The sequence below is a fragment of the Tursiops truncatus genome, chromosome 14 (assembly GCF_011762595.2).
Source record: "Tursiops truncatus isolate mTurTru1 chromosome 14, mTurTru1.mat.Y, whole genome shotgun sequence".
Classification (NCBI taxonomy): domain Eukaryota; kingdom Metazoa; phylum Chordata; class Mammalia; order Artiodactyla; family Delphinidae; genus Tursiops; species Tursiops truncatus.
Genome location: NC_047047.1, coordinates 37,424,229 through 37,446,062, shown reverse-complemented (window position 1 = coordinate 37,446,062; position 21,834 = coordinate 37,424,229). Strand labels below are relative to the sequence as shown.

At 38.6% G+C, this 21,834-nt stretch overlaps 1 long non-coding RNA gene across 2 annotated transcripts in view; it reads right to left on the bottom strand.

Moving 5' to 3' along the window:
- LOC109551223 (uncharacterized) overlaps window positions 1-21,411 on the bottom strand; it is an 87,926-nt gene extending 66,515 nt beyond the window's left edge. For both annotated transcript variants that reach the window (XR_012325687.1, XR_002177964.3), the window contains exons 1-2: window positions 20,519-21,411; window positions 4,473-4,599 (exon numbers count right to left, since the gene is read on the bottom strand). This is a non-coding gene — a long non-coding RNA (uncharacterized lncRNA). The remainder of the gene's footprint in view (window positions 1-4,472; window positions 4,600-20,518) is intronic.
- Between the last annotated feature and the right edge of the window lie 423 nt (window positions 21,412-21,834).

Below are 21,834 nucleotides of genomic sequence, written 5' to 3'. Positions count from 1 at the left end.
TTTCATTCTTTTTTATGGCTGAGTAATAGTCCATTGTATGTATGAGCCACATCTTCTTTACCCATTTATCTGTCGATGGACATTTAGATTGCTTCCATGTCCTGGCTATTGTAAATAGTGCTGCAATGAACACTGGTGCATGTGTCTTTTTGAATTATGGTTTCCTTTGCATACATGCCCAATAGTGGGATTGCTGGGTCATATGGTAGTTCTATTTTTAGTTTTTTAAGGAGCCTCCATACTGTTCTCCATAGTGGCTGTATCAATTTACATTCCTACCAACAGTGCAAGAGGGTTCCCTTTTCTCCACACCCTCTCCAGCATTTATTGTTTGTAGATTTTTTTTTTTTTTTTTTTTTTTTGGCTGTACGCGGGCCTCTCACTGTTGTGGCCTCTCCCGTTGCGGATCACAGGCTCCGGACGCACAGGCTCCGCGGCATGTGGGATCTTCCCGGACCGGGACACGAACCCATGTCCCCTGCATTGGCAGGCGGACTCTCAACCACTGCGCCACCAGGGAAGCCCTATTTGTAGATTTTTTGATGATGGCCATTCTGACCGGTGTGAGGTGATACCTCATTGTAGTTTTGATCTGCATTTCTCTAATAATTAGTGATGTTGAGCATCTTTTCATGTGCCTCTTGGCCATCTGTATGTCTTCTTTGTAGAAATGTCTATTTAGGTCTTGGGAAGCTTTTAAAATATACCAACCTGGAGGGCTTCCCTGGTGGCGCAGTGGTTGAGAGTCCGCCTGCCGATGCAGGGGACACGGGTTCGTGCCCCGGTCTGGGAAGATCCCACATGCCGCAGAGCGGCTAGGCCCGTGAGCCATGGCTGCTAAGCCTGCACGTCTGGAGCCTGTGCTCCGCAACAGGAGAGGCCACAACAGTGAGAGGCCCGTGTACCGAAAAAAAAAAAAATATATATATATATATATATATATATATATATATATATATATATATATATATATATACCAACCTGGAACCAATTGAAACCAGATCTCTAGGGGTGGGGCTTGAGCATCTATAGTTTTTAAAAGCCCCCTGGATTTTAATATGCAACCAGGGTTGAAACTCTTGGCACACCATGATACTTTACGTATTTTAACTTCTTAAATCCTTATACAAACCTGAGAGGTAGGTCTGATTATCCTTATGTGTAAATAAACTGAGGTTCAGAGAGGCTAAATATATTTCTCAAGATCAAATCTCAGAGTCATAATTCAAACCCAGATGGGTATGACATCACAGAACATTTTGCTATACCAGTTCCCATCTTTATATGCCTCTATGAGAAAGAACCACCTTTTAATCCAAACTTTTGCAATTGGCAAAATATGGTGATGCATAAAATATCATGTAATTATTTTCATAGCAAATGTGACTTTCTTAACTCTAACCCTATAAGAAACAATAGAGTAAAGCCATATTCCAGAGTTTAGTTCTGAGTTGGTAAAGTCCCTTATGGCCAAAAAAATTTCTGATTATATTTTTTGAACGGAAGCTTTTTGGTGATGAAAATCTTAAGTACCATCTAGAATTGGAATGGGTCCTATTTGGTGTGGTGTTGGAGGTCTAGGATACAAGGTCATTAGTAGTAATCCAGAATACACTGTACCTCAAGCCTACCCAGTCTCCCCCTCACATTAGTTCCTAAATCCTACATCTTCCTTTTTCTTGGATTCATCGTTCATTTACTAGGGTACATCCCCAAATAATTATTTCAGTGAAGGTCTGGGGGGCGAGGGGTAAAATTTCTGAATCTTTGGGTATGCGAAAATATTTTGTACTCTCACTTGAAAGCTAGTTTTTCTCAGTATCGTTTTTCCTCAGATCTTAGAAGATATTGTTATGTTGTCTTCCAGCAGTGTTGCCAGTGAGGAATCTGATGCCACACGGATTCTCATTGCTTTGAGCTTAACCTGTTTATTCCTTTGTAAGCCTTTAGGACTTTATCTTTATCCCTAGTGTTCTAAAATTTCACCATGACGAGTCTAAGTGTTGGTTCTGTTTCATTCATCTTGGTTAACATTTTCAACTTAAAGACTTGCATCTTTCTTAAACTCTGAGAAATACACTTTTATCATTATTTTTTCCTCTGCATTCTCCCTTTCTCTCTTCCTAGTGCCTCTATTACATAAATATTGAAACTTCTAGATCTATTAACTTTTCTTTGTCTTTTGAAATGAATAAGGAAAAGTTCCTCAGCCTCTATCTTCCACTCAATTTATTCTTCAACTATCTCTCTTCTATTAACAGATCATCTATAAACCCGCTTTCCTTGAGTGTTTAGTCCTTCTGTTTGTTGAGTTCAGTGCTTTTCTTATATGGGGCTGGTTTTTTACAAAATTTTGATGATTCTTATATCTGTTTATCTTTGTATCTGTTAATCCTTAGTTTCCTGCTCAATAAATTCAATATATGTTATACTAGCTTGCCTTTTCTTAACTAAAGGGAAGGGATATGCTACTAGGAAGAGTGTCTTAATGACTTCTTTTCTGAGGTCAGGAGCTCTTGGTGGTCAGGAGCTAGCTGAGGCAGCATGGCCCTCTCTCTCTGGCTTCAGTGTCCACAATTCTTCTTTAACCAATGAATAAGCATTGCTACCACTTGCTGTTTAGCGGAGGAGTGGGAGACAGTTGGTGGTCAACCAGCCTAGTTACTTCTTTTACGTCCCCTCAGTTAATAACTTTTATGAACGGCCAGGGCTTGTCCATCTCGCTTGTTTTATCCATTGAGTCTGGAGTTGGTATGATACCAAAGTCCTATCTGTATAACTGTCTTCTCCTGAAGTTTTTGGACTGTGTTTTTTTTTTTTTTTTTTTTTTTTAGTATTTATTTATTTGGCTGCGCTGGGTCTTAGTTGTGGCACGCGGGACCTTCATTGTAGCATGCGGGACCTTCATTGCAGCATGCAGGATCTTTTAGCTGCGGCATGTGAACTCTTAGTCACAGCATGTGCGATCTAGTTCCCTGACCAGGATTTGAACCTGGGCCCCTGGCATTGGGAGTGCAGAGTCTTAGCCACTGGACCACCAACGAAGTCCCTGTGGTTTTATTTATTTTTGTTCCTAGATATATCTGATTCCGTCTTAGATCTCTTAGGAACTTCTCAATGTTTCTGATAAAGTTCTTTCTCGTTTTTCCAGGCTATTATAAGTTGATATGCACACACACACACAGGTGTGTGTGTGTGTGTGTGTGTGTGTGTGTGTGTGTGTGTAGCATGTAGAAATGTAAAACAGTCCCACGGAAATAGTAAGTATCCAATAAATACTGTATATTTTGAATGCATAAAAGAATGAATGCATGTACATATTTTGTGTGTTATACACACACATACACACGCCTCTTTCTGGATTTTAGGTGAGAGGTGGGTGTCGATGAATGTTCTCAGACCACTATCCATAATTGTGAATTACTTTTAGATTTGGGGAGTGTGGAGAAGAGACAAGTTATTTCTTTTCTGTGTTTAAATGAAAAAAAAGTAGAATTCAGAAGGGAATAATGCCTTAGTTAGCCAAGATAACTAATTTATCTAGACCAATTGCGAGTTATTTTATTTATTACACATTTGTTTCATAATTATATCTGAGTGCTTATGTATAAGACATGAGCTTGACACTGTGGACAGATACCACTATATTTTTCTCTTTTTCTTCCCCTCTAGCTTACCTTGCCTCCAACAAACACAGCAGCCAGAATAAGGGTGTTTTAGACAGAAAGACCTTGATTAAAATCCTTTTGCTGGGCTTCCCTGGTGGCGCAGTGGTTAAGAATCCACCTGCCAATGCAGGGGACCCGGGAAGATTCCACACGCCGTGGAGCAACTAAGCCTGTGCGCCACAACTACTGAGCCCGCGTGCTGCAATTACTGAAGCCCATGCACCGCAACAAGAGAAGCCACCGCAATGAGAAACCCACGCACCGCAATGAAGAGCAGCCCTCGCTCGCTGCAACTAGAGAAAGCCCGCGTGCAGCAACGAAGACCCAATGCAGCCAAAAATAAATAATAAAAATAAAATAAATAAATTTATTTTAAAAAATCCTTTCTCTGTCACTTATCAGTTATAGAGCAAGTCTGTCTGAGCTTTAGTTTCCTTATTTAAACAACACAAAAATATCAACCTCATAGACTTGTATTAAATGTAATGACACATCCAAAATGCCTCACATAGTGGATAGTACATCCACAGTATAAGGTCGCAACAAACATTAGTAACCTTTCTACTCTTCTACCCTTCCCTCCAAGAAGTTTACTGTCTCACATTTCTAACTGCAAACTTTTAAAACGGCATTCTGATTATCATTCAGTCTCTTATGTTTGCTTAACATAAGTTTATAAAATGTGTACTTTTGTATATTAAAAAATGATAGAATTGACAGTAGCTTTATCATACATCTCAGTGACTAAACTTTTCAATTTATTCATAAATCTATTCATTTTGCAAACATTTACTGAGCACTTACTTTGAGTCAGACACCATGTTAATCTGTGAAGTAAGTTGACTCTTCATGGTAGGACCAGGTCTAGGGTGAGGAAGCCTGGCGAGTGAGACATCTGCCCTTAATGTAAAATTTAAGGGATGCCAAAAAACTGAAAAAATCAAGATAAATAATATTTAATGCAATATTTTAAAAATCAAAATTAAGGCAAAAAATCCATGATGAACCCATCAAGATTTTAAACAAGGATAGAATTAGTTTTAACTATTTTTTTCTCTTATCTTAGGCTACCATACGGTTTACTGATCCTATTGTTTTTGTCTGTACATCATCCTTACTTCCTTTGAGGAATGTATCCTCCTTCCCTCCAACTTGTTCCCCTGGTGAGATTATCAAGCAAACTCAAACCCCAAGGCCACACAGATGGACAAGTGAACCAAACCCAACCAAACAAGAGTATCTCATTCTCTTGACTATATTGATTGATCGAAAACAGAATAGGTGACCCAGCATGGCCCAATAAGTATCTTTCTGTAGGAATGAATAAGGTCAACACACAGAGGTAAGCAAAGCCAAGAGTTGTGGAGGGTGAGGGACACAGATAGAAAAAGAAATCTGGAGGATGATTTCATTTGAGAGAAAATATGAGAAGCCACATCCACCTCTTCATTTTCCAGGGACATGAGTCAAAAAATTCCCATTTGTGCTAAAGTTTATTTGAGTTGGGACTCTCCACACTTAAAAATAGAGGGATTTTGACTAACACAAATGTCTAAAGAGTATTTCAAACTTTGAGGAGGATTGGTCATCATCCTAAGTTTAGAAAGAGTCTCAAAAGCAGTATGCCTTCAGTATTGCCCAGGGAGATGGTTGCCACAGATATAACCTTATAGTGAAAATGGAATCAGAAGATCCTTAAGATCAGCCAGTAATTCCCCTTGATCTAATTCCAAGCACACCAACAAGCCTTTGATTATAAATTGCCTTCTTAGGTAGAATTGCCTAGAGAGAGCGTAATAAACAAACAAGTGTATCCAGTCTACTTGACAGTTATATTGTTCATTGTTAAGCAATAAGATGGCACCTAATGGGTCAATGTCCTAGAATCAGATCACTTTGGTGGATGCTAATGTTAATTTTTCTGAGTCTAGAAAGGTTTAGAGGCAACATAATCTAGTGGCTGAAATATAGACTCTCGAGCCAGACTGCTTGGATTTGAATCCTAGCATTGCCACTTACTAGTTGTGTGACTTTGGATAAGTTATTTAACTTACCTGTACCTTATTTTCACATCTGTAAAATGGGGATATAATAGTGACTACCTCATAGCATTGTGGGGGTTTTTGTTTTTTTGGGGTTTTTTTTTTGCGGTACGCGGGCCTCTCACTGTTGTGACCTCTCCCGTTGCGGAGCAACAGGCTCCGGACGCGCAGGCTCAGCGGCCATGGTTCACGGGCCCAGCCGCTCCGCAGCATGTGGGATTTTCCTGGACCGGGGCACGAACACATGTCCCCTGCATTGGCAGGCGGACTCTCAACCACTGCGCCACCAGGGAAGCCCTCTCATAGCATTGTTAAATGAGAATTATATGAGTTAATCTTCATAAAGAAACTAAAACTTATAAATACTATAAAATAAAATAATGCTAAACTGAGAAAGAGACCTGGGATGTGATGTCCACCTTAAGCTGCAGCTACTCCAGGAGACTGGATAACTCTCCAGTACACAAAGAAGTTAGAACTTATTTCAACTATCCACTTACGTTTCTAACTGACCAGTTGGCTTCTAAGCTTCTAGAGGGCAGGGACTATGCCTTACTCATCTTTGTATTTCCTTTTACTTCTAATGCCTGGGACTTGGCAAGCACAAGGAGACAGAACCCTCTTCATGGAATCCAAAGACTTGGATTTGAATCTTCACTCTACTACCTACTATTTATCCTTGAGCAATTTACTTAACTTCCCAGACCCTCAGTTCCTGCAGCAGTAAAGAGGGTAATACCTCTTTCAACTAATATTGTGAGGATTAATGGAGGTAATAATTTAGGGAAGTAGTATGTGTTCAATCACCGTGGGCTTCTTTCTAATACTAAAGTTTATAGTTATGTAAATGTTTTCAATATTATTTAGATTAAAGAGAATCCACTCATCTAAGTATTCCATAACAATGCCACTTTGCAGAGCTTATAAGATCTGCTATTAATATATGTGCCAGAGGTTCTTTAAGGAAATACATAGAAAGTAAACTTAAGTCTTTATTAAAGGAAATTATTTCACTTGCTGGATCCTTGGCCAGGACTTTTAAGTTTAAATGAGATAGAATCAGGTGAGATGAAAAAAAAAAATTACTGGTTGATATACAAGTCATTTCAAAGGACCTATATGGGACATATGGCAATACATTCAAATTTATTCATTCATTTATACATTCAAAAACTATTGTGATGGGCATTTATTATGAGCTGGGCACTTTGTTAGAGATTTACTACTCATTTTCTATGTTGAGTCTGCACTAAACATAATTTGCATCTTCTTTTAGCTTTAGTTCTTAACAGATGACATTCTGGTCACTCCATAAACATTTTAAACAGCTTTTTAAGCTATATATGACAACATAATACTGAACGGTGAAAAGTTGAAAAGCCTTCCACTAAAATATGGAACAAAGAAAGGATGCCCACTCTCACCACTTTTATTCAACATAGTATTGGAAGTCCTAGCCATAGCAATCAGACAAGAAGAAATAAAACGTATCCAAATTGGAAGAGAAGAGGTAAACTGTCATTATATGCAAATGACATGATACTATGTATAGAAAACCCTAAAGACTCCACACAAAAGCTACTAGAACTGATAAACAAATTCAGCAAGGTAGCAGGATTCAAGATTAACATACAGAAATCTGTTGCATTTCTTTACACTAGCAATGAAATATCAGAAAGGGAAAGAAAAAAAAATCCCTTTTAAAATCACATAAAAAAAAAAAAACAAACTTAAGAACAAACCTGACCAAGGAGATGAAAGAACTATAAAACATTGATAAAGGAAACTGAAGATGATGCAAAGAAATGGAAAGATATCCCATGCTTTTGGATTGGAAAAATTAATATTGTTAAAATGGCCATACTACCCAAAGCAATCCACAGATTTAATGTGATCCCTATCAAATTACTCATGACATTTTTCACAGAATTAGAACAAATAACTCAAAAATTTATATGGAGCCTTGAAAGACACAGAATTGCCAAAGCAATCTTGAGGAAAAAGAACAAAGCAGGAGGCATAACCCTCCCAGACTTCAAACAATACTACAAAGCTACAGTAATCAAAATAGTGTGGTATTGGCACAAAAACAGAAATATGGATCAATGGAATAGAACAGAGAGCCCAGAAATAAACCACACACCTATGGTCAATTAATCTTTGACAAAGGAGGCAAGGCTATACAATGGAGAAAAGACAGTCTCTTCAGCAGAGAAAGCTGGGTAGCCACATGTAAATCAATAAAGTTGATTTACATGTGGCTGCCCTCACACCCTCACACCACACACAAAAATAAACTCAAAATGACTTAAAGGCTTAAATACAAGACATGACACCATAAAACTCCTAGAAGAGAACATAGGCAATACATTATCTGACATAAATCACACCAATGTTTTGTTAGGTCAGTCCCCCAAGGCAATAGAAATAAAAGCAAAAATAAGCAAATAGGACCGAATCAAACTTATAAGCTTTCACACAGAAAAGGAAACAAACAAAAAACAAACAAAAAGACAACCTACAGAATGGGAGAAAATATTTGCAAAAGATGCGACTGACAAGGGCTTAATTTCCAAAATACACAAACAGCTCATAAAACTCAATAACAACAACAACAAAAAAAAATCAAAAAATGGGCAGAAGACCTAAATAGACTTTTCTTCAAAGAAGACATACAAAAAAAAAAAAAGAAAACACACAGATGACCAATAGGCACACGAAAAGATACTCAACATTGCTAATTATTAGAAAAATGCCAATCAAAACTACAATGAGATACCATCTCACACTGGTCAGAATGGCCACCATTAAAAAGTCTACAAATAGCAAATGCTGGAGAAGGTGTGGAGAAAAGGGAACCCTCCTACACTGTTGGTGGGAATGTAAATTGGTGCAGCTACTATGGAAAACAGTATGAAAGTTCCTTAAAAAAACTAAAAATCAATGCCATATGATCCAGCAATCCCACTCCTTGGCATACATATGGAGAAAACTCTAATTCAAAAAGGTACATACACCCCAATGTTCATAGCAGCACTATTTACAATAGCCAAGACATGGAAGCAATCTAAATGCCCATTGTAGATGAATGGATAAAGAAGATGTGGTATATATACATAATGGAATACTGCTCAGCCATAAAAAAGAATGAAATAATGCCATTTACAGCAACATAGATGGACCTAGAGATTATCATACTAAGTGAAGTAAGTCAGAAAGAGAAAGACAAATACCATATGATATCACTTATATGTGGAATCTAAAATATGACACAAATGAACTTCTTTACAAAACAGAAACAGACTCTCAGACATAGAAAATAAACTTATGGTTAGCAAAGGGTAAAGGCAGTGGGGGAGGGATAAATTAGGAGTTTGGAATTAGCAGATACAAACTACTATATATAAATTAGGTAAATAACAAGGTCCTACTGTATAGCACAGGGAACTATATTCAATAGCCTGTAATAAACCATAATGGAAAAGAAAAGGAAAAAGAATATGTACATATATGTATAACTGAATCACTTTGCTGTACACCAGAAACTAACACAACATTGTAACTCAACTATACTTCAATTAAAATAAAAGATTAAACAGCTTTACTGAGGTATAAATGATTTACAATAAACTGCATGTTAACTTTTGACATATGTATACATCTGTGAAACCAACACCGCCACCAAGATATTAAACATTATCAAGCATATCCATCACTCCCAAAAGCTTCCGTCAACTTTATGTGTGAACAAAAACCAAATCTTCAGACTCCTAGGCTGGTGCTGCTTCTCTTATACTTGAAGAAAGTTTGTGATTTTGTATGTTATTCATCCATATTGTGTGCTATTGTACATTTATGGAAAAGAACATAATTGAAGATAAAATATTTTATTTGTAGAAGCCCCAAACTTATACTGCAGACTCCGTATAAAGTCTGCCATTTGGTAATGAGACATCTTGCCTGCTTCCTGATGAATCACCAGTTCACAGTCCTTCCAGATACCTTGCCCTTGGATTCTGGGAGGTAACCAGGTTTGCTGTGTCTTTATAATAACTTCCATTTTTGCTTTCTGCTTAGGCAAATTTAAGCGGTATTCTTGCAATTTGTTGTGTCAATTTCTTTCTCTTTATCTGTGAGGGTGGTGGTGAAGTTCCTGGGCTCCCGAGGCAGACTGCCTGGGTTCAAATCCCACCTCTCTCACTTACAAACTACAGAGCTTTGGTCAGGTTACCTCTCTGTACCAGAGCCTGGTAGTTTGACAGTAAATTCTTGGTAAATGTTACATATAACTATTTTCTCTGAAAACTGGTTATATACTATTCAGACCACACAGCAGAAATGTCCAAATCTCCTGTCTTATAGGATTGTCCCCTCCCCCATCTCTAGGTTTTACATCTGTACATTTTAAGAGATTAGTCCATTAAAAGCAGAATTCCAGCCCACATAATGTTCTAAATTGGGAAACAATTATTAAAGCTGATTTCACTTCTATATTTCTTTCTGGAACCAAGGAATATTTTCATGTAAATCTACATTAAAGGGTTTGGGGGAATATATATATGTAAATATATGGAAGCATTAGATGTGAACTAGTTAGTTGCAAAAGAATTAATAGTTTTGCTTTAAAAAAATCAAATCAGATGTACTTTTTGTTATTGCTCTATAATAAACCCCTCATGTACATTATTTCAGTTAATCCTCATGTCTCCACACTGAGGAGGAAGAGGAGGGGTTGGTCTTGCTGTCTTGGGTGGCCGAGGTGGAGGAGATGGAAGGGGAGGCAAGAGAGGCAGGCACACTTGGTGTAATTTGAAGGAAATACATTGTAATTTCTGAATGACTTTTTTGCTTTTTCATTTCTCTAAAATTGTTTTTATATGGTAGCAAACACCATTTGCTTTAGTTTCAGTGCCCATATCACAGAAGGGCCTAGGTTATAAAAGAAGTCAAAAGTAGTCTTGAATAATCAGAAACCTTCTGCCAGATTGTCTACTGTCAATTGTTTCTGCCACTGCTTCTTCTATGTCTTCTTCCTCATTTCCTGGCCCTGGTTCGGAAGCACTCTTCTCCACCAAGTCATCTTCTGTTAATTCCTCTGGTGTGGTGTCTGTTAGCTCTTAGGTTTCTCCAAGATCCGTATCTTGAAACTCTTCACCCTCCATCCCCACCTTTTTTACTGTATATCCATAATCTCTTTCATGATCTCCTTGATTGGCTCTGTTGTAAATTCTGTGAAGTCATGCACAACATCTGGACACAGTTTTCTCCAACAGGAATTCATCGTTTCAGGCTTGATGGCTTTCATGGGTTTTTCTATAACTGTGATGGCATATTCAATGGTGTAATCCTTCCAGACTTTCATGATGTTCTCTCTCTTGGGGTTCTCTTCCATAGCATTGACAATCCTTTCCATAAAGTACCATGTGCAATGAGGTTTAAAGGTCCTTATGACCCCTGATCTAGAGGCTGAATTAGAGACGTTGCGTTTGGGGGCAAGTGGTCACTTCGACACATTTGGTGTTGAACTCATGGGGTTCGAAGTGGCCAAAGACATTGTCCAATATTGAAAGAAATTTAAAAGGCAATCACTTACCAGCAAGGTACTTCCTGACTTTAGAGACAAAGCATTGACAGAACCAATCCAGAAAAATGGTTCTGGTTGTCTAGGCCTTCTAGCTGTAAAACCAAAAGACTGGCATCTGGTGTTTATCTTTTCCCTTCAAAGCTCAGGAGTTAGCAGCCTTATAGATAAGGGCAGTCCTGATCATAAACCTGACCGTATTTGCACAAAACACTAGAGTTAGCCTATTCCTGCCTTAAATGCTTGCTTCTCTTCCTTACTAATAAATATCCTTTGTGGCATTTTTCCTCCCAGAATAGGGCACTTTTGTGTGCATTAAAAACCTGTTCAGACAGATATCCTTTCTCCTCAATGATTCTCTTAATGGGATCTGGGAACTTTTCTGCTGCCTCTTGGTGAGCAGGAGCTTCTTCTCCTGTTATCTTGACATTTTAAAGCCAAACTTCTTTTTAAAATTATCAGACCATCCTTTGCTGGCATTAACTTCTCCAGCTTTAGATCCTTTACCTTCCTTTTGCTTTAAGTTGTCATATGGCTTTGTTTTTCTCTTGAATCATATTAGAGTCTATAGGTATCCCTTTCTTATAGCAATCCTGCATCCACATAAAAGCTGCATTTTCAATATGAGATAAGAAGGTATTTCACCAAAAGTGCAAAGTTTTGCACCAGCTACAAGTTTTCATGATTTTCCTTTTCGTTTTTAACAACGGTCTTTACTCTGGATTTATCTTGAAATGGTGGGTAACCACAGTTGCAGACCTCAATCTATGCTGCATATCAAGCAATTCAGTTTTTTCTTGTAATGTCATAACTTTGCTTCTTGGGAGAATTTCCAGGATCACTAGCAGCACTTCATATGGGTCCCTGGTGTTATTCAAAGTTTATGGCATTGCACTAAACACGATGAAAAATACTTGAAAACCATGAGAGATCACTTTTTACTGCAATATGCAATTTACTAGGGAGACAAGTGCTCACATGGAGATGATTAGCGTCACACAGCACTGTACTCATAACACGCAACACTTGAGTTTATCATTATAGCAGCAGGAGGTGGCTACGAAATTATTACAGTAGTATACTATGTGCAACAGTTAATTTTATGCAGTTATGATTTAATACTGATTTAAATATGATTTAAATGTAAATATGATTTAAATCTTTATGTTTGTTTACCTTTTTCTTGACTGGGAATGGTGCCATGTATGGTCTGTAAGTGTGTTTTGATAAATTTTAACTTTTTATAATAGACCTGTGTATATTTTATGGTAGTAAATGATAAAGTAGACTAGTATCTGCATACATTTTATGCATTCATGACATACCTAACTTCTTCTTTTTTTTATTTTTTGGTATTTCTAGGCTACTCAGTTTGCGAGTTATTTTAGATTGTCACAAATCTCAAAAACTTTTTCCAATATATTTATTGAAAAAATATGTGTATAAATGGCCCTCACAATTCAATCCCAAGTTGTTCAAAGGTCAACTGTATATATACATACACACATGCACACACACACATGTATATACACACAAAGGCATAGAACAAATCTCTTATTACTTAAAACAATCAAAATCTGATATCAAATATTCTTTAAATAGTTGAGTTATTTATTCACTTTCAATGACATTGTTCCACAGGACACAAAATTTAAATGTTAGCTAACATAATCATTCTTTCTGGCATGTAATAGCTAATGAAGACACATTAACAAAGCAGTCGTGTCAAGTATTTTAAACTGTCTTTGAAAGGGTAGACACCAAGAGTTCTTCATGGACTCCCCATTGTTCTTAGGCAAGAGCTACAGACTCTTCTCTTTGCACTTCCTCTTCCCTGATCAAAGCTCTTCCAAAGAATTGTCTACTTAATTTCCACTGACTCTCCTTTCTCTCTTGAGCCTACTTCAATCAGGTCTTCCTCCCACTGTGTCATCAAAACTGTGCTTATCAGAATCACCAATGACCTCCATGCAGTTAAATCTCAAGGACAAATCTCAGCTGTTATCTCATTCCACCTATCAGTAGCATATGACTTATTGGTTGGTTTCTTCTTCCTGAAACAGTTTTTTCACTACATCTCCAAGACACCTCCCTCCTTGGTTCTCCTCCTCCCTCAATGGCCATTCTTTCTCTGCATTCTGCATTCTTTGTTGAGTTCTCCTTTATCTTCCTAACCTCTAAAAATTGGAGTGTCTAGGACTCCTTGTATAGACCTCTTCATTATCTACATACACTCACTCATTGGAGTTCTCATCCAGTCCATGACTTTAAATGTTATTTACATGCTATTGCCTCACAAATTCATACACCTAGCCCAACTCCTACACAAACTGCAGACAGGTATACATATCCAACAGGCTACTGACATCTCCATTTGGATGTCTACAGGCATCTCAACAAGCCCCAAACTAAACTGCTAATCTTGTACCCTATCGCTCTTCCTTCATCTTCTCCATTTCATAAAAGTAGTAGCACCATTCTTCCACTTGCTCAGGCCCAAACCCTGGAATCATTCTTGACTCCTCTCCTTCTCTCACACCCCACATCCAGTCCATCAGAACATCTAGTCAGCTGTAAACTTATTCACACTACCAGTCACACTACTTCTCATTACCTTCTGCTCTGCCAACTTAGTCCAAACCTCTATCATCTCATGTCCCCTTCACTTGGTCAGTTTTTTATCTTGTGAAGCAATGCATTTAAAATGTAAGTTAGATTGTTACTTTTTCTGCTTAAAACTTTCCTATGGCTTCCCATTTTACTCAAAATGAAAAGTCTTTAATTGTGACCTATAAGCCCCCTATGATGTTTCCACCAACAACACCACCTCTACCAACTCTCTGATCTCATTTCCTACTGCTCTCCCTCTTGCTGAACCCACAGTATCCACAATAGTGTCCTTGCTGCTCCTCACAGACACCAAGCACACTCTATCTCAGGGCCTTTGGACTTCTAATGTTCTACAAATATTCCTACGTAATGCTCTACCTTCTTTGTTACCTAGGCCTTTCCTAACTATCCTGTATAAAATAAGTCCCCTCATCTCTCTCGATACCCTACCCTGATTTATTATTCTTAACACCTTTTTATTTTGAAGCAATTGTAGATTCATATGCACTTGCAAGAAATAATACAGAGATATCTTGTTTATGCTTTACTCAGTTTCCCCTAATGGTCACATTTTACAAAAACTACAGTGCAATAGTGCAACTAGGATACTGACACTGATACAGCCAAGATACAGAACATTTCCACAGTTATATCACCTCAGGGATTCATGGTGCCCTTTTACAGCCACACCAACCACCCTCTAGCCTCTACTCCCTCCTTAACCCCTGACAACCACTAATCTGTTCTCCGTTTCTATAGTTTTGTTATTTCAAGAATGTTATATAAATGTAGTCATACAGTATTAACCTTTTGGGATTGGCCTTTTCCACTTAGCATAATTCCCTGGAGATGCATCCAAGTTGTTTTGTAATGGCATCTTTTATCACCTGACATATATACATACATATTTATTTGCTTATTAGGATAAGTTCCCCGAGAGCAGGGAATCTACTTTGTATACTGTACTTATGATGTAGGCATAAACATCTGTTGAATAAATAAAGTCCAAACTCTTTAACATGACCTATAAGATCCTAAATGAAGCATGCTTACCTTTCCAACCTCATCTTTCATTTCCATGGCTCCTCCACCCTGGCACACCACTCCCATCCAGATACACTAAATAGTGAATAACGCCATTCAGTTACACTAAACATCTTGCCATTTATAGCAGATTGCCTATGTGCTCTGATGTGTTGTTGTTGTTTTTTCCACTTTTGCTGTTTAGAACTGTGGTTCTCAAACTTTAGTGTGCATCAGAATCACCCGGCTGATCAGGCTTATTAAAACAGATTGCTAGGGACTTCCCTGGTGGTCTAGTGGTTAAGACTCTGTGCTCCCCACTGCAGGGGGGGCACGGGTTCTATCCCTGGTCAGGGAACTAAGATCCCACAGGCCGCTTGGCGCAGCCAAAAACGAAACAAAACAAAATAAAATAACCCTTAAAAACAAAACAAACAGATTGCTAGGCTCCACTCTCGGAGTTTTAAATTCAGTAGGTCTGGGATAAGTCCTGAGAATCTGCATTTCTGACAAATTCCCAGGTGATGCTGATGCTGCTGGTCCATGAACCATACTTAGAAAATCATTGTGTTAGAACATTTTTTTATTTCCCTTCCCATTTCACTTGCCTAATTTCTTACTTAACCTTCAGTCCTTCCCTCACCCCAGAACATGGTGTTCCACGGCACACTGTACTTACCCTATCCCATCACTTATCACAGGATATTATAATGTCCTATTTATGTGTGTCTCTCTCCCACCAGACTATATCCTCAGCACTTAGCACAGTCTGACAGAGCAGGCACTCAATGTATATAATGACTGAATAGGTTCCTTAATTTTGATACCTTAAAAGACTCAACTGAAACAATATTTTTACAGTCATATGTTATTTAGAAGGCAGTGCTTCTATGGGCTAAAAATAAAGGATGAAAACACACCAAGGATCCCTTCATCAATAGGCTTAAGGATAAATAAGGCAATTTTTAATGTTAAGATTTTCTAGGAAGTGTTATTGTTTATTACAATTCTTTTCAACCAGACCACCTCACACTGAAATGACTGATGACAAAGGTCAAGAATTCAAGTTAAGATACTTTACCCATTACTTTTTCAATAATTACTTCAAAGTCTGTATTTTGTTCTTCTAAAAGTGAACTCTCTTCCCTTCAGACTAAACACCCCAAACCACAAGACTATCTAACATAGCCAGGACTTCAAAGAACGCTTTAATTGAACCCCAGAGCTGGCCAGATGTTGAAATCAGAACATACTTGCTTGCACAGGTCTATAAACCATTATCTAAAATTCCAAATTCCAAAAAAGCTCTAGAAACGTAAAATTTTTCACAAGTTTAAGGCAAATTCATTTAGCAGCAAAATCTGACCCAAACAGATATGTAGTTATTTTATGTTATAGGGCTTTATCCAAATTAGTGTTAATACTAATGCATTTTTGTGGCATGAATATTAATATGTTTGATTCTAAGATGCTACTCCAGACCCGACTGAGGTGTTATAGAAAATATGGTATATGCATTATATTCCTGTCTAAAATCCCAACAATTCTGAATTCTGAAACACATTTGGCCCAAAGGGTTTGGATGAAGGATTATGTGCCTGTATTGAGATATCAATTTCTCTAATCCCTGTATTTTTGTCTTCTGTATTTGAAATATTTATCTAAATAATGCCCCCTATTGTTTTCTCATTTTGTATCTGAAAAACTGGTCTTAATGAAAATAGCTTTTGGGAATTCCCTGGCGGTCCAGTAGTTAGGACTCTGTGCTCTCACTGCTGTGGGCCTAGGTTCAATCCCTGGTCAGGGAACTAAAATCCCACAAGCCGCACGGTGTGGCCCCCCAAAAAAAGCTTTCTTCATTTTATCTGTTTTAACATTAGATAAATACTGTTGGAAACTCACTGCTTCTATTCATATATGATACTTTCTTTTTAAATTAAGGAAATTCTATACTTCTTCGGGATCCTGTGGCTCACTCCCATCAGATGAATCATCATCATCCTCACATGAATCATCACCAGAACAACTGAAAGTATAGAACTAAAAAAAATGTCTAGTGGAAACATATCATTTTGAAACACATCTGAAAGGCTAATGTCACACTTACAAGCCACTGACATTTGGCAGACTCAACTGATGAAAGTAGAATTTTTGTAGATTAAAATGTAAAGCGGACAACAGTAACAGATATTATCACTGTAAAGAGCAAAAAACACCTAAGATATATTTAGGAATGAACTGAACAAGAACTGTACAGGATCTATGAAGAAAATGCCACTGGGAAACATTAAAAGAAAACTTGGGTAAATAGAGGACCACATATTTCTAGACTGCATATTTGGTTTCAAAAGGAAGAGGAATCAGGTGACTTTAAACTGAAAGAGAAGTTTATTTGAAGAGAGGTAACTTGTGTAGGTCCCCAGAAGCAGAAAGGACAGTAAGACCTTAGTAGGGCAAACCAGGACCTGGAAAGCCCCAGAACGCCAGGCAACTACCCCACTACCCTCTTTGGGGACCACAGGGCTTCCTAACTCTGCTGCTCTCTGTGCATCTGCTGCTCTCTGCAGGCCTGCTTTCTCTGTACTACCTGCACGTGGGTCAAACGTCTCTCCCTGCCTTACCCTTGTGTCATCACTTTCTAGGTCAAGAGCCCAGGTAAGACTGACTGCAAATTTCTTGAGAGAGAATCTGATTGGACCAGTTTGAATCCGTTATCCACCTACTCCTGGTCCAAGCAGCTATGGCAGGGGAAGGGAGAGGGTTAAGTGGCTATCTGCTTACTAACATGGGATAAGGATGCAGACTGGAACATGAGTGAGTGGTGCAGGCAAATTGAATGACATGTCCATTATAGATGAGCAGATTCCACACTGTGGAGATGAAATACAATACAGAGGTTAAGAGCACAGGCTCTGGGACCAAACTGCCTGAGTTTGACTTTGCCAACTTATTAGCTGCTTGACCTTCAACAAGTTATTCAATCTCTTTATGCTTCAGTTTCCTCATCTGTAAAATGAGGGTGATGATAATAGAGTTGTTGCATGGATTAAATGAATTAACACATATAAAGCACTCAGTAAAAACCACATAAGTATTTTATTACTTTTATAAAGATGCCCATTTCCCCTAAATTAGTCTATAAAATTAATGCAATTCAAATCAAAATCACAACTCTTAATTTGATAAAATAATTTTAAAGTTACTATGGAAGAAATATCTATGGAGAGAAAAGCATAGGTAGAATGTGAAGAGCACAGAGACTGATGCAAGTTATTGGTTATGTTCTAGATATTACATTGGTGGTTTGTTTCACATTATGTTTTTTAATGTACATATATGACAAAATTTTCTTTTATATATATCAAATATATTTTTGAAAGACACTTCTTTTTTTCTTGGTGAAACACCAGTAACACCGCTCTTCCTATGTCAATGATTCTGATTATTCCCTTTTTTCTATGCTTATAAGAGGGATAATGACTAACACAAACCCCAGTGTCTTTTTTTTAACGTCTTTTTTTTAACATCTTGCTTTATAATGGTGTGTTAGTTTCTGCTGTATAACAAAGTGAATCAGCTATACGTATACATATATCCCCATATCTCCTCCCTCTTGCGTCACCCTCCCACCCTCCCTATCCCTCCCCTCTAGGTGGTTACAAAGCACCAAGCTGTTCTCCCTGTGCTATGCAGCTGCTTCCCACTGGCTATCTATTTTACATTTGGTAGTGTATACATGTCCATGCCACTCTCTCACTTCGTCCCAGCTTACCCTTCCCCCTCCCCGTGTCCTCAAGTCCATTCTCTACAAAAAGACACTTCTTAAAGAAATACTCCAAAAAAGAAGACCACTAAGCAGGGATTTACCCTACCAGAAATTTAAAAATAATTTAAAAGTACACTAAAACAATATTATTATTATCCAATAACAAATAAATCAATGGAATAGAAAATAAAGTACATATGGAAATTTAGTACTGTATAAAGGTAGAATTTCAAATCTACAGGGAAGACTGAGCATTCAATAAATGGTATAGGGCACCATCAAGTCGTTTAGGGAAAAAAATATTAATCTAGATTCTTCCTTTCCTCCTCCTAAACAAATTTCAGAAGGATTAACTATTGAAATATTTTTAAGAAGATACCTAAAAACGTTAGAAGAAAATACACACTGCTAAGCATGACATTAAAGCTGTAAATGTAAATAAAGGAAAAGACCTACCTAAAAATGAAAAACTTCACAAGAACCCCATCACCTTAAACTTACTACTCATTTGCACCTATTTATGGGTTCTGATTCTGATTAATTCTATATAAACAGTTTTTACATAATACAAAACTGAACATATATAATTTTATGGTAAACATTTTATATAACCTTATCATGTACTTTTCTTGTACTCCTACTGTCTTTCTATTTAGCCCACGCATCATGTCAGGATAGTCCATTCTCTACTCTGCTTCTCTCTCCCCTTTTAAAATAACTTTCTTTGAAAGTTATAACCATGTACTTTTTCTTAAGTGAGTTTTAGTATTGTTTTCTTGAGATCTATAAAGTATATATATATTTTTGCATTTTAATTGAAACTGATAATATACAAATAACCTAGAGATGAACTGTATCCTTTGCTAATTGTATTAGTCCATCTGGCATCGTATGTTCTTTTTGCTAGACGTCCCTTTTTTTCTTCCAATAAAAGTTTTATTGGGTGGAAGCCATATAAAGAAAACAAAGGAAAGAAAAACTTCCTTCAGCAAATAAACACCACAGGCTATATTTAAAGATAAATTGAAAAATTGAAAAATACTTGTGATTATGTTTTAGACAAAGGTTAATAATATTCCTAACTTACAAAAAGCCCTTGTAATTTAAAAAATGTGACTATTTCAAATAGGCAGAAATCATGAACTGGCAATTCACAGAAACAGACCCAATAAATATACGGAAGATGTTCAGTTTTACACTTAGTCAACAAAATGCAAATTAGAACAAGACGATAAAGATGATAAAAGATTTTTTTAAAAGGTGACAAAGATCACAAAGATTAACAATACTCGACCGGCAAAGAGAGGAAGACCCAGCTGTCATTCACTAGCCACTATGTTGGTGGAAAAGTATTCAATACTTTTCAAGGGAAGAGTCTGGTAACAACATCTAGAATCTTACAAATGTGCATTCCCTTTGCTCCAGTAATTATATTTGTATGAATTTACAGTACGGAAATTATCAGGGATATGTACAGTTTATGTATAAGAACACTCATCTAGTTTTGCTTGCACAAGTAAAAAACTGTAAATACCCTAAAAGTCCAACAATTTAGGGGTTGGTTGTACATATTATAACCATATAGCCATTAAATGCCATTACATACACATAGCCATTAAAAATGATTACGTAGCCTACTTTATCTGGAAAGATATGAGACATTATTTGGAGAATATAACATGCTCACATTTTCCTATTTTAAAAAAAGCTTTACGTGTATATATGGAAAAGTCTCCAAGTTTATACAGCACTACGTTAATACGGTTATTTCTGGGCGACGAGATCGTGGGTGAGTTTAAGTTTCTTTCATACAGGTTTATGTACTTACTACTGGACAGTTGCAGGGAGTAGGCATTTTTTTAAAAAGCAGTATTCTTCTTACAATCACAAAATACTAGGAAACTGTTAATTTGCTGAGAGAAACGGGCAACGGGTGACGAGCCCGCCAGACCAGGGGCTGAGAGAAGCGGATGCCGGTCGTCCGAGCCTCGCCCTGCCGCTGCCGCGAGAGCACAGTAACCGGAAACACGCCACGAGAGACCTCGGGAATTCTGGGTACGCACTGGCCCCGCGTTACCTCACAAGGAAGAAACTGTTACATTTAAAAGAAAAACCATTTCTTTCCTTTAACACAACACCATTAGCTCAGTCAAGGGGCGTTTCTATCCTGAGATGAGTGCGGGGGAGGTCGCGAGGGCGAAAGTCTTTCTTTAAAATTAAAGTCTTCCTTGTCTCCCCCTCCCCTCCACTAGCCTCTTCCCGTCACTCCGCAGGAGCTTCGAGGCCGCCCCGGGGAAGGCTGTTTCTACGGGTGACAACTTGCAGGAACACGGCAAGCTTAAATGCCGCGAGCCGACTATTGTGTACTAATGCCGCCCGGAAAGGTGGAGGGTGCGCGACGGAGCGCCGGGCGCGGAGGCGAGGCACGCTCTGACTGGCCCCCGGTTCCTCAGGCCGATGGAAGGGCGGGGCGGCGCGGCGCGGCGCGCGTGCGGAGAGGCGTCCTCGCGCTCCTGCTGGTCTCCCCGGTGCCAGTGTGGGTGCTCCAGTTGGGGAACTGGGCGGAGCGAGGGAAGTTATGAAGGCCTGGCCTCGAGAATGTAGGCGGTTAATCTTTCTCACACGCGTAACTAGCCGGGCGCGTGAGTCAATCGAGGCTTTCCTCCGAGGCCTGGCCCAGTGCAGGCGAGGAACTGCAGAGGAGGAGGGAGAGGCGAGGCCCAGGCCAAAAGGTCGGGTCAGGTGCGGGCCGCTGCCTGCGTAGCGAAGGGCGGGGAAGACCGGGGCGGGAAAGCGGGAGTGGAGGGGCCCGCTGCCCCGAACCCCCCCCCGCCCCCCCTCGCTAGACCGCACTGATACAGCGAAGCTGATACGAGAGAGTAGACTATTAGCAGGTGAGGGGCCCGGCAGATGAGCAGGCTCACACCCTCGCGTTAACTCGTGAGGGTCACCGTCCTGGTTACTGAGAGCTAGATAGACCTGACTAAGCTTGTGTTTGGGGTGGGGGTTGATAACCAATTTTTGAACGACTGTCATTCAAGATAAATGGCCATTGGGTTTAGGGTATCAGTAGGACATTTGGGTAGAAATGTTGACGTGAGGTCTTTTAAGGCAGTCTTTGTGAATTGCCTGTGGAAAGTGGTT